The sequence below is a fragment of the Mobula hypostoma genome, chromosome 20 (genome assembly GCF_963921235.1).
Source record: "Mobula hypostoma chromosome 20, sMobHyp1.1, whole genome shotgun sequence".
Classification (NCBI taxonomy): domain Eukaryota; kingdom Metazoa; phylum Chordata; class Chondrichthyes; order Myliobatiformes; family Myliobatidae; genus Mobula; species Mobula hypostoma.
Genome location: NC_086116.1, coordinates 53429622 through 53443944, shown reverse-complemented (window position 1 = coordinate 53443944; position 14323 = coordinate 53429622). Strand labels below are relative to the sequence as shown.

The 14323-nt window shown below is 42.2% G+C and overlaps 1 long non-coding RNA gene across 1 annotated transcript in view; it reads left to right on the top strand.

Annotated features, from left to right (window-relative positions):
- The window catches only part of LOC134359538 (uncharacterized), a 55919-nt gene extending 42184 nt beyond the window's left edge, over nucleotides 1-13735 (top strand). Inside the window, exon 3 of the long non-coding RNA XR_010021137.1 lies at nucleotides 13620-13735. This is a non-coding gene — a long non-coding RNA (uncharacterized LOC134359538). The remainder of the gene's footprint in view (nucleotides 1-13619) is intronic.
- Nucleotides 13736-14323: the final 588 nt, after the last annotated feature.

The following is a 14323-nucleotide window of genomic DNA, read 5'->3' as shown; positions in this document are numbered from 1 at the left end:
CTAGTTTTCCCAATCCACTTTCATTTTAAAATCCCCAACGATTATCATGACATTGTCCTTCTGACACACCTTTTCTATCTCCTGCTGTAATTTGTAATCCGCATCCCAGCTGCTGTTTGGAGGCCTTAATACAACTGCCATTAGGGTCCTTTTACCCTTGCCATTTCTTAACTCAACCCATAGAGACTCTACACCTTCTGATCCTATGTCATCCCTCTCTAATGATTTAATATTATTTCTTATACACAGGGCCGTGCCGCCCCCTCTGCCTACTAACCTATCTTTCCGACACACCATATTTCCTTGGATTGTCAGCTCCCAATGGCAGCCATCCTTTAGCCAAGTTTCAGAGATAGCCACAACATCATACTGTACTTGCCAATCTGTAGCTGAATTTCAAGATCGTCTGTTTTATTTCTTATGCTGCATGTATTCAAATATAACACTTTCAGTCCAGTATTTGTTGCTTTCTGTTTTAACCGCATCACACCTCTATTGCCCTGTAACTCATCCCATTGGCTCTGATTATGCCTCATCTCCTGCCTGTCCTTTCTATCATCTCTGTTGCATGCTATCTTTGATTTATTTCTGTTTTCCCCTACCTCAGCCCTATCACTCCAGTTCCCATCTCCCTGCCAAATTAGTTTTAACCCTCCCTAACAGCTCTATTAAATGTGCCCATAGGATATTGGACCCCTTTGGGTTCAGGTGTAACCCATCCTTTTTGTACAGGACATACCTTGCCCCAGAAGAGGCCCCAATGATCCAGGAATTTGAAGCCCTGCCCCCTACACCAGTCTCTCAGCCACTCATTAATATTCCCAATCATGCTGTTCTTGTGCTCGTTAGCATGTGGCACAGGCAGCAATCCTGAGATTACGATCTTGGAGGTCCTGCTTTTCAGCTTCCTACCCAACTTCCTGAATTCTCTCTTCAGGACCTCCTCCCTTTTTCTACCTATGTCATTGGTACCAACGTGCACCAAGACTTCTGGCTGTTCACCCTCTCCCTTCAGAATACTCTGCACCTGATCCGAGACATCCCGTACCCTGGCAGCTGGGAGTCAACACACCATGCAGGTATCTCTATCAGGCTGACATAACCTCCTGTCTGTTCCCCTCACTATGGAATCCCCTATGACTACGACATTCCTCATCTTCTTCTCTCCCTTCTGCACCACGGAACCAGGCTCAGTGCCAGAGAGCTGATTGTCGTGGTCTCATCCTGTGTCAGGTTAGCCCCCTCAAGAGCATCCAAAACGAGATAACGATTACTGAGGGGGATGGCCACAGGGGTGCTCCCCACTATCTGAGCTCTTCCCTTCCCTTCCCTGACTGTCACCCACTTATCTACCTCCTGCAGCCTCAGGGTGCCTAACTCCTGTAGCTCCTCTCTGTCTCCTGCTCACTTTCCCTAACAAGCTGTAGATCATCGAGCCGCAGCTCCAGATCCCTAACATGGTCTCTCAGAAGCTGCATCTCAGTGCACCTGCCACAGATATGACCTTCTGGGAGACTAGAAGAATCCCAGGATTCCCATATCTGACACCCAGAGCAAAGTACTAACTCTACAGACATGCTCTCTGTTCCTCCAAAAAAAAAATGCAAGGAAGAAAACCAAGTCCACTTACCCACTTATCTTGCTGGAGCCCGAATGAGCCAAAGCCCTACCACTCTGCCTCAGACCACTCCGTCGATGACCGCTCCACTAGGCAGTGTCTCCCTTTTATGCCTGAACCTTCCCTGGTCTCCAACTCACGATTGGTGCGTCGGTTATAGCCAAGTGAGGCTTTCCCCTTTTAAGCTTTGCTCCCGGACCTGTGCGCTGCCTTCTCTCTCGGAGCATAGAATAGTACAGCACAGTACAGGCCCTTCGGCCCACAATGTTGTGCCGACCCTCAAATCCTGCATCCTCATGATTGGCGCACTGATTATATGTCACCACACACAACCCTGAGGGATTGTGCGTTGCACGTGGTGACATATATGTAGTCTGGTAATAAATTTTACTTTGAACTTAATACACTGCCCCCCCATCTTACTACTTAAAGCCCTATCCACTCCCAGGATCTTGGTCCCAGCACGGTTCAGGTGGAGCTAGTCCCATTAGAACAACTCCCTCCTTCCCCAAAACTGGTGCCAATGTCCCATGAACTCAAACTCACTGCTTCCACACCAGTCTGTGAGTACATTCTCTTTTTATACAGGCTCGGAAAAGTAAAATATCTGGCTATAACAGTGAAGTCTGAAATAGTTCTTAAATAAAAACAGAAAATATTGCAAACACCCAGCAGGAGTAAACTCTTCTCGGGTGTCCAGCTGGGCACAGGTATCAATTTTAACCAATATTTCAATGACAAACTCTGCCATCTTCATCAGGGATGATGCCTGGGCATGTCCAGGCGGCATCTATGGAGAAGAGTACAATCAACGTTACGGGCCCAGTCCTGCTGATGGGTCTCGGCCCAAAACGTCAACTGCACTCTTTTCCTTACATGTTGTCTGGCCTGCTGAGTTACTCCAGCATTTTGTGTGTGTTGCTTGGATTTCTAGCATCTGCAGATTTTCTCTTGTTTGGGACACAGAAACCTGATTGAATGAGGACTAACCAATCAGGAGTGATGGATGATGTGGGTATAAATACCACTAGACTAGACGTGCCCAGGCATTATCCCTGATGATGGTGGCAGTCTGTCATCGAAACGTCGGTCAAAATCGATTCCTGTACCCAGCTGGAAGCCCATAGAAACCATACCATAGAAACTACAGCACAGAAACAGGCCCTTTGGCCTTTCTTGGCTGTGCTGAACCATTTTCTGCCTAGTCCCACTGACCTGCACACGGACCATATCCCTCCATACACCTCCCATCCATGTATCTGTCCAATTCATTCTTAAATGTTAAAAAAGAACCCGCATTTACCACCTCTTCTGGCAGCTCATTCCATACTCCCACCACTCTCTGTGTGAAGAAGCCCCCCCTAATGTTCCCTTTAAACTTTTCCCCCCTCACCCTTAACCCATGTCCTCTGGTTTTTTTCTCCCCTTGCCTCAGTGGAAAAAGCCTGCATGCATTCACTCTATCTATACCCATCATAATTTTATATACCTCTATGAAATCTCCCCTCATTCTTCTATGCTCCAGGGAATAAAGTCCTAACCTATTCAACCTTTCTCTGTAACTGAGTTTCTCAAGTCCCGGCAACATCCTTGTAAACCTTCTCTGCACTCTTTCAACATTATTTATATCCTTCCTGTAATTTGGTGACCAAAACTGAATGCAATACTCCAGATTCGGCCTTACCAATGCCTTATACAACCTCATCATAACATTCCAGCTCTTATACTCATTACTTCGATTAATAAAGGCCAATGTACCAAAAGCTCTCTTTACGACCCTATCTACCTGTGACGACACTTTTAGGGAATTTTGTATCTGTCTTCCCAGATCCCTCTGTTCCACTGCACTCCTCAGTGCCTTACCATTAACCCTGTATGTTCTACCTTGGTTTGTCCTTCCAACGTGCAATACCTCACACTTGTCTGTATTGAACTCCGTCTGCCATTTTTCAGCCCATTTTTCCAGCTGGTCCAAGTCCCTCTGCAGGCTCTGAAAACCTTCCTCACTGTCTACTACACCTCCAATCTTTGTATCATCAGCAAACTTGCTGATCCAATTTACCACATTATCATCCAGATCATTGATATAGATGACAAATAACAATGGACCCAGCACTGATCCCTGTGGCACACCACTAGTCACAGGCCTCCACTTAGAGAAGTAATTCTCTACCACCACTCTCTGGCTTCTTCCATCGAGCCAATGTCTAATCCAATTTACCACCTCTCCATGTATACCTAGTGACTGAATTTTCCTAACTAACCTCCCATGCGGGACCTTTTTCAAAGGCCTTACTGAAGTCCATGTAGACAATATCCACTGTCTTCCCTTCATCCACTTTCCTGGTAACCTCCTCAAAAAACTCCAACAGATTGGTCAAACATGACCTACCACGCACAAAGCCATGTTGACTCTCCCTGATACCCTGATAAGCCCCTGTCTATCCAAATGCTTGTAGATTCTGTCTCTTAGTACTCCCTCCAATAACTTACCTACTACTGACGTTAAACTCACCGGCCTATAATTTCTCAGATTACTTTTCGATCCTTTTTTAAACAACGGAACAACATGAGCCACTCTCCAATCCTCCGGCACTTCACCCGTAGACAGCAACATTTTAAATATTTCTGCCAGGGCCCCCACAATTTCAACACTAGTCTCCTTCAAGGTCCGAGGGAACACTCTGTCAGGTCCCGGGGATTTATCCACTTTAATTTTCCTCAAGACAGCAAGCACCTCCTCCTTTTCAATCAGTACAGTTTCCATGGTCTCACTACTCGATTCCCTCAATTCCATAGATTTCATGCCAGCTTCCTTAGTAAATACAGATGCAAAAATCTATTTAAGATCTCCCCCATTTCCTTTGGTTCCGCACAAAGCCGACCACTCTGATCTTCAAGAGGACCAATTTTATCCCTTACAATCCTTTTGCTCTTAATATACTTGTAAAAGCTCTTTGGATTATCCTTCACTTTGACTGCCAAGGCAACCTCATGTCTTCTTTTAGCCCTCCTGATTTCTTTCTTAAGTATTTTCTTGCACTTCTTATACTCCTCAAGCACCTGATTTACCCCCTGTTTCCTATACATTTCATACAACTCCCTCTTCTTCTTTATCAGAGTTGCAATATCCCTTGAGAACCAAGGTTCCTTATTCCTATTCAATTTGCCTTTAATCCTGACAGGAACATACAAACTCTGCACTCTCAAAATTTCCCCTTTGAAGGCTTGCCACCTACCAATCACATCTTTGCCAGAGAACAACCTGTCCCAATCCATGCTTTTTAGATCCTTTCTCATTTCTTCAAATTTGGCCTTCTTCCAGTTCAGAACCTCAATCCTAGGACCAGATCTATCCTTGTCCATGATCAAATTGAAACTAATGGTGTTATGATCAGTGGAACCAAAGTGCTCCCCTACACAGACTTCTGTCACTTGCCCTAATTTGTTTCCTAACAGGAGATCCAATATTGCATCCCCTCTAGTTGGTCCCTCTATATATTGATTTAGAAAACTTTCCTGAACATATTTTACAAACTCTAAACAATCTAGACCCCTAACAGTATGGGAGTCCCAATCAATGTATGGAAAATTAAAATCCCCTACCACCACAACTTTATGTTTCCTGCAGTTGCCTGCTATCTCTCTGCAGATTTGCTCTTCCAAGTCTGGTTGACTATTGGGTGGTCTGTAATACAATCCCACTAATGTGGCCATACCTTTCCTGTTTCTCAGCTCCACCCATAAGGACTCAGTAGACAAGCCCTCTAATCTGTCCTGCCTGAGCACTGCTGTAATATTTTCCCTAACAAGCAATGCTACTCCCCCACCTTTCATTCCTCTGCCTCGATCACATCTGAAACATCGGAACCCTGGAATATTAAGCTGCCAGTCTTGCCCCTCCTGTAGCCAAGTTTCACTAATTGCTACAACATCATAATTCCACGTGTCAATCCACGCCCTCAACTCATCCGCCTTCCCCGCAATACTCCTAGCATTGAAATATATACACCTCAGAAGACTTTTACCACCACTCACAACCCAAGAAGAGTTTATTTGTCATATGTGCCAGGAAAACACTAGATCCTTTTTCACCCAGCAGGAGATTCAGCATTTCACAAGATCACAAGACAAAGGAGCAGAAATAGGCCATTCGGCCCATCAAGTCTGCTCTGCCACTTCACCATGAGCTATACTATTCTCCCATCTAGTTCCAATTTCTAGCTTTTTCTCCATACCCCTTGATACCCTGACTAATTAGATACCTATCAATCTCCTCCTTAAACACCCTCAATGATCGGGCCTCCACAGCTGTACGTGGTAACGAATTCCATAGATCCACGACCCTCTGGCTAAAAAAAATTCTCCTCATCTCTATTTTAAATGGGTACCCTCTAATTCTAAGACTGTGGCCTCTTGTCCTGGACTCACCTGCCAAGGAAAACGGCCTTTCCACATCTACTCTGTCCAACCCTTTCAACATTTGAAATGTGTCTATGAGATCCCCTCTCATTCATTTGTGGTAAGAGAAACAGAGTTGAAGTTTCAGGTTGAAGAATTTGGTTACTTGTTTACTCACTTGTATTTTTTTTTCTTTTCCATTAGCACTAAGAGCAGCACTGGATACAGGTAACCATGGTAACCTGAGAGACATCGTAAATTTAATGATGAGCATTTCTAAATGAGATAAGACAGTGATCAATGAAACAAACGCAATGCTCAACTGAGGTGAAAGAAGGCAGCAGAGGGAAGCAACGGGTGTTCTGGGCAGAGTCACCTCCTGTGCTTCAGTAGTGTCACAGTTGTGTAGCCGCTAGCATGACAATATTACAACCTGGAACATTCCAGATTTTGGAGTTCAATTCTGGCACTGTCAGTAAGAAGTTTGCACATACTCTCTGTGAACTGAGTGGGTTTCCACTGAGTGCTCTGGTTTCCTCCCAAAGTCCAAAGATGTACTAGTTTGTAGCTTAATTGGTCATTGTAAATTGTCCTGTGATTAGGCTAGGGTTAAACAGATGGGCTACTGGGTTGTGTTCTGTACTGTATCTTTAAATAAAATAAATAAATCAATCCTCAATTCTTGAAAGTGATTAACCTTCTGCAAGGTCAGAGGATAAAAGAGTTCACTTTGATGTTGAAGATAATAGTTCATGTGGTCAAATGGAGAAATGACACCATCAAATTTCTTGCCCCCCAATAGACAGTCAATCAGCAAGTGTCATAGACCCATGGAGTCACGACAACACAGAAGGTCATTCAGCACATTTCTTATGATGCCACCACACTGTAGAACATCCCAGTCTGTCCTACTCCTCTGCTGTTTCCCTGCAATATTACACATTTAGTTGCATCAAATACCTGTCCAATTTCCTCTTGAAATCATTGATTGAATCACCTCCATCAATTTTGTTGCCAGCAAGTTCCAGGTTGTTACCACTTGTTTCATACTAAAGTTCTTCCTTGCATATCCCCACGGTTTTTGCCACAAAACCACAAAGGTATGTTCCCTAGCCCTCGTACCATCAGTGAATGTGAGCAGATTTTCTTTATCTATCATATCTAAACCTTCATAGTCCTGCACAACTCTGTCAAATCTCCCCACAACTTCCTTTACTCTAATAGCCACAGATTCTCCAACCTAACCTTGTTGCTAAAATCCTTCATCCATTCTATAAAGTCTCCTCTGCACTCTTTTAAGGATGATCACTTTCTTCCTAAAGTATGGTGACTGGAACAAGACATAATACTTTAGATGTGGCATGAACAGAGTTTTAAAAAGTTTCAGCATAATCTTTTTGCTTAATACTGAATGCCACTATTTATAAAGCCCAAGATCTCCTCTCCTCATTTAACTACTCTTTCAATGTCACTTCTCTTTTTCAAAGATTATGCACACAATCCCCACTCCACAGCTCCACACAACAAAATGAAGGTCTACCCTTCCCCCTCCCACTTTCAAATCTCTTACTATCTCTTTTTTCCATTAGTCCTGACGAACGGACTTGACCCAAAACGTTGACTGTACTTCTTCTCATAGATGCTGCCTGGCCTGCTGCGTTCCACCAGCATTTTGTGTGTGTTGCTCGAACTTCCAGCATCTGCAGATTTTCTCATATTTGCGTTTTTAAATCCACCCCACAGCTCCCTCTGTTATGAGCATTCTTTTGATTGTGGAACTAAATCCACATTGTTTCATCTCATCCCTTCTTTCAAAATGCATTGCTTCACATTTCTTTGTATTCGAGTCCATCAGCTGCTTTTCTGTCCATTCTTGCCATTTTAGTATTTGTTAAGACCATAAGACAAAGGAGCAGAAGTCGGCCATTCGGCCCATTGGGTCTGCTCCGCCATTTTATCATGAGCTGATCATCCCACTTAGTCCCACTCCCCCGCCTTCTCACCATAACCTTTGATGCCCTGGCTACTCAGATACCTATCAATTTCTGCCTTAAATTATGTACTTTTGGCAAATTTTGGAAGTTTACTCTAACTAATATCCATGTCAGCTATGAGCGGTAGAAAACCAATGGTCCCAACTGTTTACCTGCTGACAGTTCCAAAAACAACTATTTACCATGACATGTAGTATTTCTGACTTTATGCCAATGTTCTATTCAAATTGATATTAATTGTCCTATTCTCGGCACTTTCAATTTGTTAACCTGCCTTCTGGGTGATACTTTGTAAAACACTTCCTTACATTCCACATAGACAACACCCATTGCAACCTTTTCATCAATTTCTATGAACAATCCAATTAGGTGACTCGGCATGTATTGCCTTGTATAATTCTGTGTTGGCTTATCTCCATTAGTTTACAATTTTCACAGACTGTTAACTGTTCTTTCTCTCCAATTTTTGTTTCTAATACTGCACTGACGTTACGTTACCAGTAGTAATTAATCTGAGTCTCCTTGTACTCTTCTGTTAATAGGGTATTATACTTATCAACATCAGAATCAGAATCAGGTTTATTATCACCGGCATGTGACATGAAATTTGTTAATTTGGCAGCAGCAATTCAATGCAATACGTAACCATATAACCATAGAACAATTATAGCACAGAAACAGGCCATCTCAGCCCTTCTAGTCCGTGCTGAATGCTTACTCTCACCTAGTCCCACTGACCTGCACTCAGCCCGTAACCCTCCATTCCTTTCCTGTCCATATAGCTATCCAATTTAACTTTAAATGATAATATCGAACCTGCCCCAACCGCTTGAGCTGGAAGCTCGTTCCACACAGCTATCACTCTCTGAGTAAAGAAGTTCCCCCTCATGTTATCCCTAAACTTTTGCCCTTTAACTCTCAACTCATGTCCTCTTGTTTGAATCTCCCCTACTTTCAATGGAAAAAGCCTATCCACGTCAACTCTGTCTAACCCCCTCATAATTTTAAATGCCTCTATCAAGTCCCCCCTCAACTTTCTACACTCCAAAGAATAAAGACCCAACTTGTTCAACCTTTCTCTGTAACTTAAGTGATGAAACCCAGGTGACATTCTGGTAAATCTTCTCTGTACTCTCCCTATTTTGTTGACACCTTTCCTATAACCTGGTGACCAGAACTGTACACAATACTCCAAATTTGGCCTTACCAATGCCTTATACAATTTCAACATTACATCCCAACTCCTATACTCAATGCCCTGATTTATAAAGGCCAGCATACCAAAAGCTTTCTTCACCACCCTATCCACATGAGATTCCACCTTCAGGAAACTATGCACCATTATTCCTAGATACCTCTGTTCTACTGCATTCTTCAATGCTCTACCATTTACAATGTATGTCCTATTTTGATTAGTCCTGCCAAAATGTAGCACCTCACATTTATCAGCATTAAACTGCATCTGCCATCTTTCAGCCCAGTCTTCTAACTGGCCTAAATCTCTCTGCAAGCTTTGAAAACCTACTTCATTATCCACAACTCCACCTATCTTAGTAGCATCTGCATACTTACTCATCCAATTTACCACCCCATTGTCCAGATCATTAATGTATATGACAAACAACATTGAACCCAGTACAGGTCCCTGAGGCACACCACTAGTATCCACCATTACTCTCTGGCGTCTCCCATCCAGCCACTGCTGAATCCATTTTACTACTTCAATATTAATACCTAACGATTGAACCTCCCATAATCTAGCGGAGAGAAAAGAAGAAAATAATAATAAATAAAGTAAATCAATTACAGTATATGTATATTGAATAGATTTTAAAATACGCGCAAAAACTGAAATACTGCATATTATAAAATAAGTGAGGTAGTGTCCAAAGATTCAATGTCCATTTCGGAATCGGATGGCAGAGGGGAAGAAGCTGTTCTAGAATCGCTGAGTGTGTGCCTTCAGGCTTCTGCCCCTCCTACCCGATGGTAACAGCGAGAAAAGGGCATGCCCTGGGTGCTGGAGGTCCTCAATAATGGACGCTGCCTTTCTGGGACACTGCTCCCTGAAGATGTCCTGGGTACTTTGTAGGCTAGTTCCCAAAATAGAGCTGACTAGATTTTATAACCTTCTGTAGCTTCTTTCGATCCTGTGTAGTAGCCCCTCCATACCAGACAGTGATACAGCCTGTCAGAATGCTCTCCACAGTACAACTATAGAAGTTTTTGAGTGTGTTTTATGACATGCCAAATTCTTCAAACTCCAAATATAGTCGTTGTCTTGCCTTCTTTATAACTACATCGATATATTGAGACCAGGTTAGATCCTCAGAGATCTTGACACCACAGAACTTAAAACTGCTCACTCTCTCCACTTCTGATCCCTCTGTGAGGATTGGTATGTGTTCCTTCATCTTACCCTTCCTGAAGTCTACAATCAGCTCTTTTGTCTTACTGACATTGAGTGCCAGGTTGTTGATGCGGCACCATTCCACTAGTTGGTATATCTCACTCCTGTACATCCTCTTGTCACCACCTGAGATTCTACCAACAATGGTTGTATCTCAGCAAATTTATAGATGGTATTTGAGCTATGCCTAGCAACATAGTCATGTGTATACAGAGAGTAGAGCAGTGGGCTAAGCACAAATCCTGAGGTGCTCCAGTGTTGATTGTCAGCGAGAACATGTTATCACCAATCCGCACAGGTTGTGGTCTTCTGGTTTGGAACTCGAGGATCAAATTGCAGAGGAAGGTACAGAGGCCCAGGTTCTGTAACTTCTCAATCAGGGTTGTGGGATTGATGGTATTAAATGCTGAGCTATAGTCAATGAACAGTATCCTGACATAGGTGCTTGTGTTGTCCAGGTGGTCTAAAGCCGTGTGGAAAGCCAATGAGATGGCATCTGCCATTGACCTATTGTGGCGATAGGCAAATTGCAGTGGGTTCAGGTCCTTGCTGAGGCAGGAGTTCTGTCTAGCCATGACCAACCTCTCAAAGCATTTCATCACTATTGATGTGAGTGCTACCGGGCGATAGTCATTAAGGCAAGCCCAACTCCAGCCACGCATATTCCCACTTCCGCTTCATTCACTCCTTGATGTCTCTCTGTACAATCCTTGCTTCCCTGCTTTCCTAGTAACTACTAATAAGCTCTATTTTTGTTAATGCTACATAATGTGTTTGTGTCCTGCATTTGGGTCCACCCGTACTCTGCACTTGTGACAGACTCAACCAGCAAATTAGCCTTTTGGGAATCCTACACATGGACTCCCAAGTCCACTTGCACCTCAACTTTTTGTATTTTCTCTCCATTTAGAAAATAGTCAACCCTTTCACTTCTTCTACCAAATTGTATGGCCATACACTTCCTGACACTGTATTCCATCTGCCATTTCTTTGCTCTTTCTCGTAATCTATCCAAGTCCTTCTGTAGCCACTCTATGCCTCAAAAGTAGTGTGCCCTTCCACGTGTTTTCATATCATCTGCAAACTTTTCAACAAAGCCATCAATTCCATCATCCAAACCATTGGCATGAAACCTAAAAATAACTGTCCCAACACAGACCCCTGTGGAATATCACTAGTCACCAGCAGTCAGCCAGAAAAGGCTCCATTCGTTATCACTCTTTGCCTCTTGCCAATAAGCCACTGCTTTATCCATGCTGGGATCTTTCCTGTAACACCATGAGCCCATAGCTTGTTAAGCAGCCTCATGTGTGGCACCTTGTCAAAGGCCTTCTGAAACTCCAAGTACAGATTATCAACAAGTTCTCTTTTGTCTATCCTGCTTGTTACTTCTTCAAAAAATTCCAACAGATTCGTCACTCTCGCCTATCATTTACACTTTATGTACCTGAAGAAACTTCTGGTATCCTCTTTAATGTTTTGTCTAACTTACTTTCATATTCCATCTTTACCTTCTTAATGACTATTTTTAATTACCTTCTGCTGGTTTTTAAAAGCTTCCCAATCCTCTAACTACCCACTAATTTTTGCATTATTACATGCCCTCTCTTTGGTTTTTATATTGGCTTTGACATCTCTTGTTAGACACGATTGTGTCATCTTGCCTTTAGAATACTACTTCCTCTTTGGGATATATATATCCTGTGCCTTCCAAATTGCTTCCAGAAATCCCATCCGTTGCTGCTCTGCTATCATCCCTGTCAGTGTTCCTTTCCAATCAATTCTAGCCAACTCCTTTCTTGTTCCTCTGTAATTCTCTTTACTCCACTGTAATCCTGATGCATCTGACTTTAGCTTCTCTTTCTCAAATTTCAGGGTGAATTCGATCATATTATGATCACTTTACTCTCAAGTTTCTTTTACCTTAAGCTCTCTAATCAATTCTGGTTCAGGGTGAATTCGGTCATGTTATGATGACTTTACTCTATAGGTTCTTTTACCTTAAGCTCTCTAGTCAATCTGGTTCATTGCACAAAATCCAATCCAGAATAGCTGATCCTCCAGTGGGCTCAGTCACAAGCTGCTCTAAGGAAGTGACTGCAAGGAAATTAGTATATAACAATAAGAATGAGAGGATCCAAAATGGATTTATGGAAGAGAAAATGCGTTTGATAAACATCAGAAATTTTTGAAGTTGAAAATGGCAAGGTAGAAAAAGATGAGCTGATCAATTTCGTGCATATGGACTTATAAGATTTAATTGATAATGTGCCGCACAGAGGTTATTAAGCAAAATTAGAGCACATAGAGTTGGTGATAAAATAAATGGAGAATAACTTCATGGAGAGAAGCCAGAGAGCAGAGCTAAACAGAACAGAACCAACCATCTTAATACATTCCACTACATCCTTGGAGGTAATATGAATGTCCTCCTACTGGAGTTTGGTGGCATTCTCTCCTTGGCACAAAGTACTTATTTGATTGGTATTTTCATCTTACATTTTTCCTATAACTGCCTCCTGTACACCTCTTGAAACTTATTTACTCTCTGCTTGCCAAGAAAAACTTTTGTCTTTCTCTTTTATATTAGTTGCATTTAAAAGGGTAATCCTGGCTTGAATCAAAGCAACTTATTTTTTTCTCAGAGTATCAAATGGTGCCAGCCATTCATACAAATGGCATCCATGATAATGTAAAAGACAGCATAGTCATGGTACAATTTGGAAATGGATTAGGTACATTATCCTACATCCAGGAGCTTAATCCTAAAACTGGCACTGAGAATGTGGTGGCCAATTGATCTGGTGCAGGAAGCATGCAATTGTTCTTCAGTTGGAAACAAGGTAAAACTGGATCAACAAAAATAATTCCTGAGTGTCTTGTATTACATAACTCAAGGAGATCTTGTGACTTTCTTGTGAGAATGATGTAATGGTCTTTTGGAGGTCACCTGATGTAATTTTCCCACCGTTGAGGTCACGTGATGACATGTTCACCACGGGTATAAAAGGGAAGACTCCTGGTGACGCAGTTAGTTTTCCAGTTAGAACGTCAATGCGATACTCAACTCTGCTGCGTATTTGCATTATGACACAGTTTTGATTTTAAACGTAGTTTTATGTTCTAATGTAAGGTACAGAAGTCTGAGTCGGTAGTTTGACCAATCGCTGACAGATTTGTTAATGTATCTTTTCAGTAACATTGGAGAGTGAAGATGAGACCCTGAAGGAGACGTTCAACGGGTTTGGAAAGGATCGACCATGATTGAATTTGTTCAAGCAAGTGATCTGCAGGGATAGCCTCTGCTAAAAAGGAAGCAGAAAGGTCTGTGCAGTATCTATTCTACGGAGGAGGAAGGTCGGTGCCTTTAAAACCATTTTATTTCCGTTGTCGTGAATCCTGTGGACAAGGCAGGATCTGACTGGAAGTGGCAGTGACGTCGTGTCTTCGAGGAATTTGTTACTTCATGAGTCTCTCCTGATTGACTGGATAAATCTCTTGGACTTTAAAATTTACCATTCAAGAAACTGTGTTTGAATTTATCACTTTAAGAACTGGTTTCGCATTTATTGCTTTAAGAACTAGTACTGAGTAGCGGTTTACTGAATGGCCGCATAGCCGTTTACTTCCGGTTAGGGTTTTCATTTTTTTTTCATTGTTTATCAGGGTTTAATAGATGTTTGTTTGTTTATAAATCCTAACTCGATATATTCATTGTGACACTTGGTGCTCATCACTTTTTGACAGTATTTTAATATCCCTAGCAATTATTTTCCTGACATAAAATTCCACAAAAACCACAATATTTTGTGCTGCAATGCAAGTTTTTCAGCAGAGAAACTCTCATCCTTACTGATATTAAGAAACACATTTTTTATATATTTAGACATGAAATAAGTT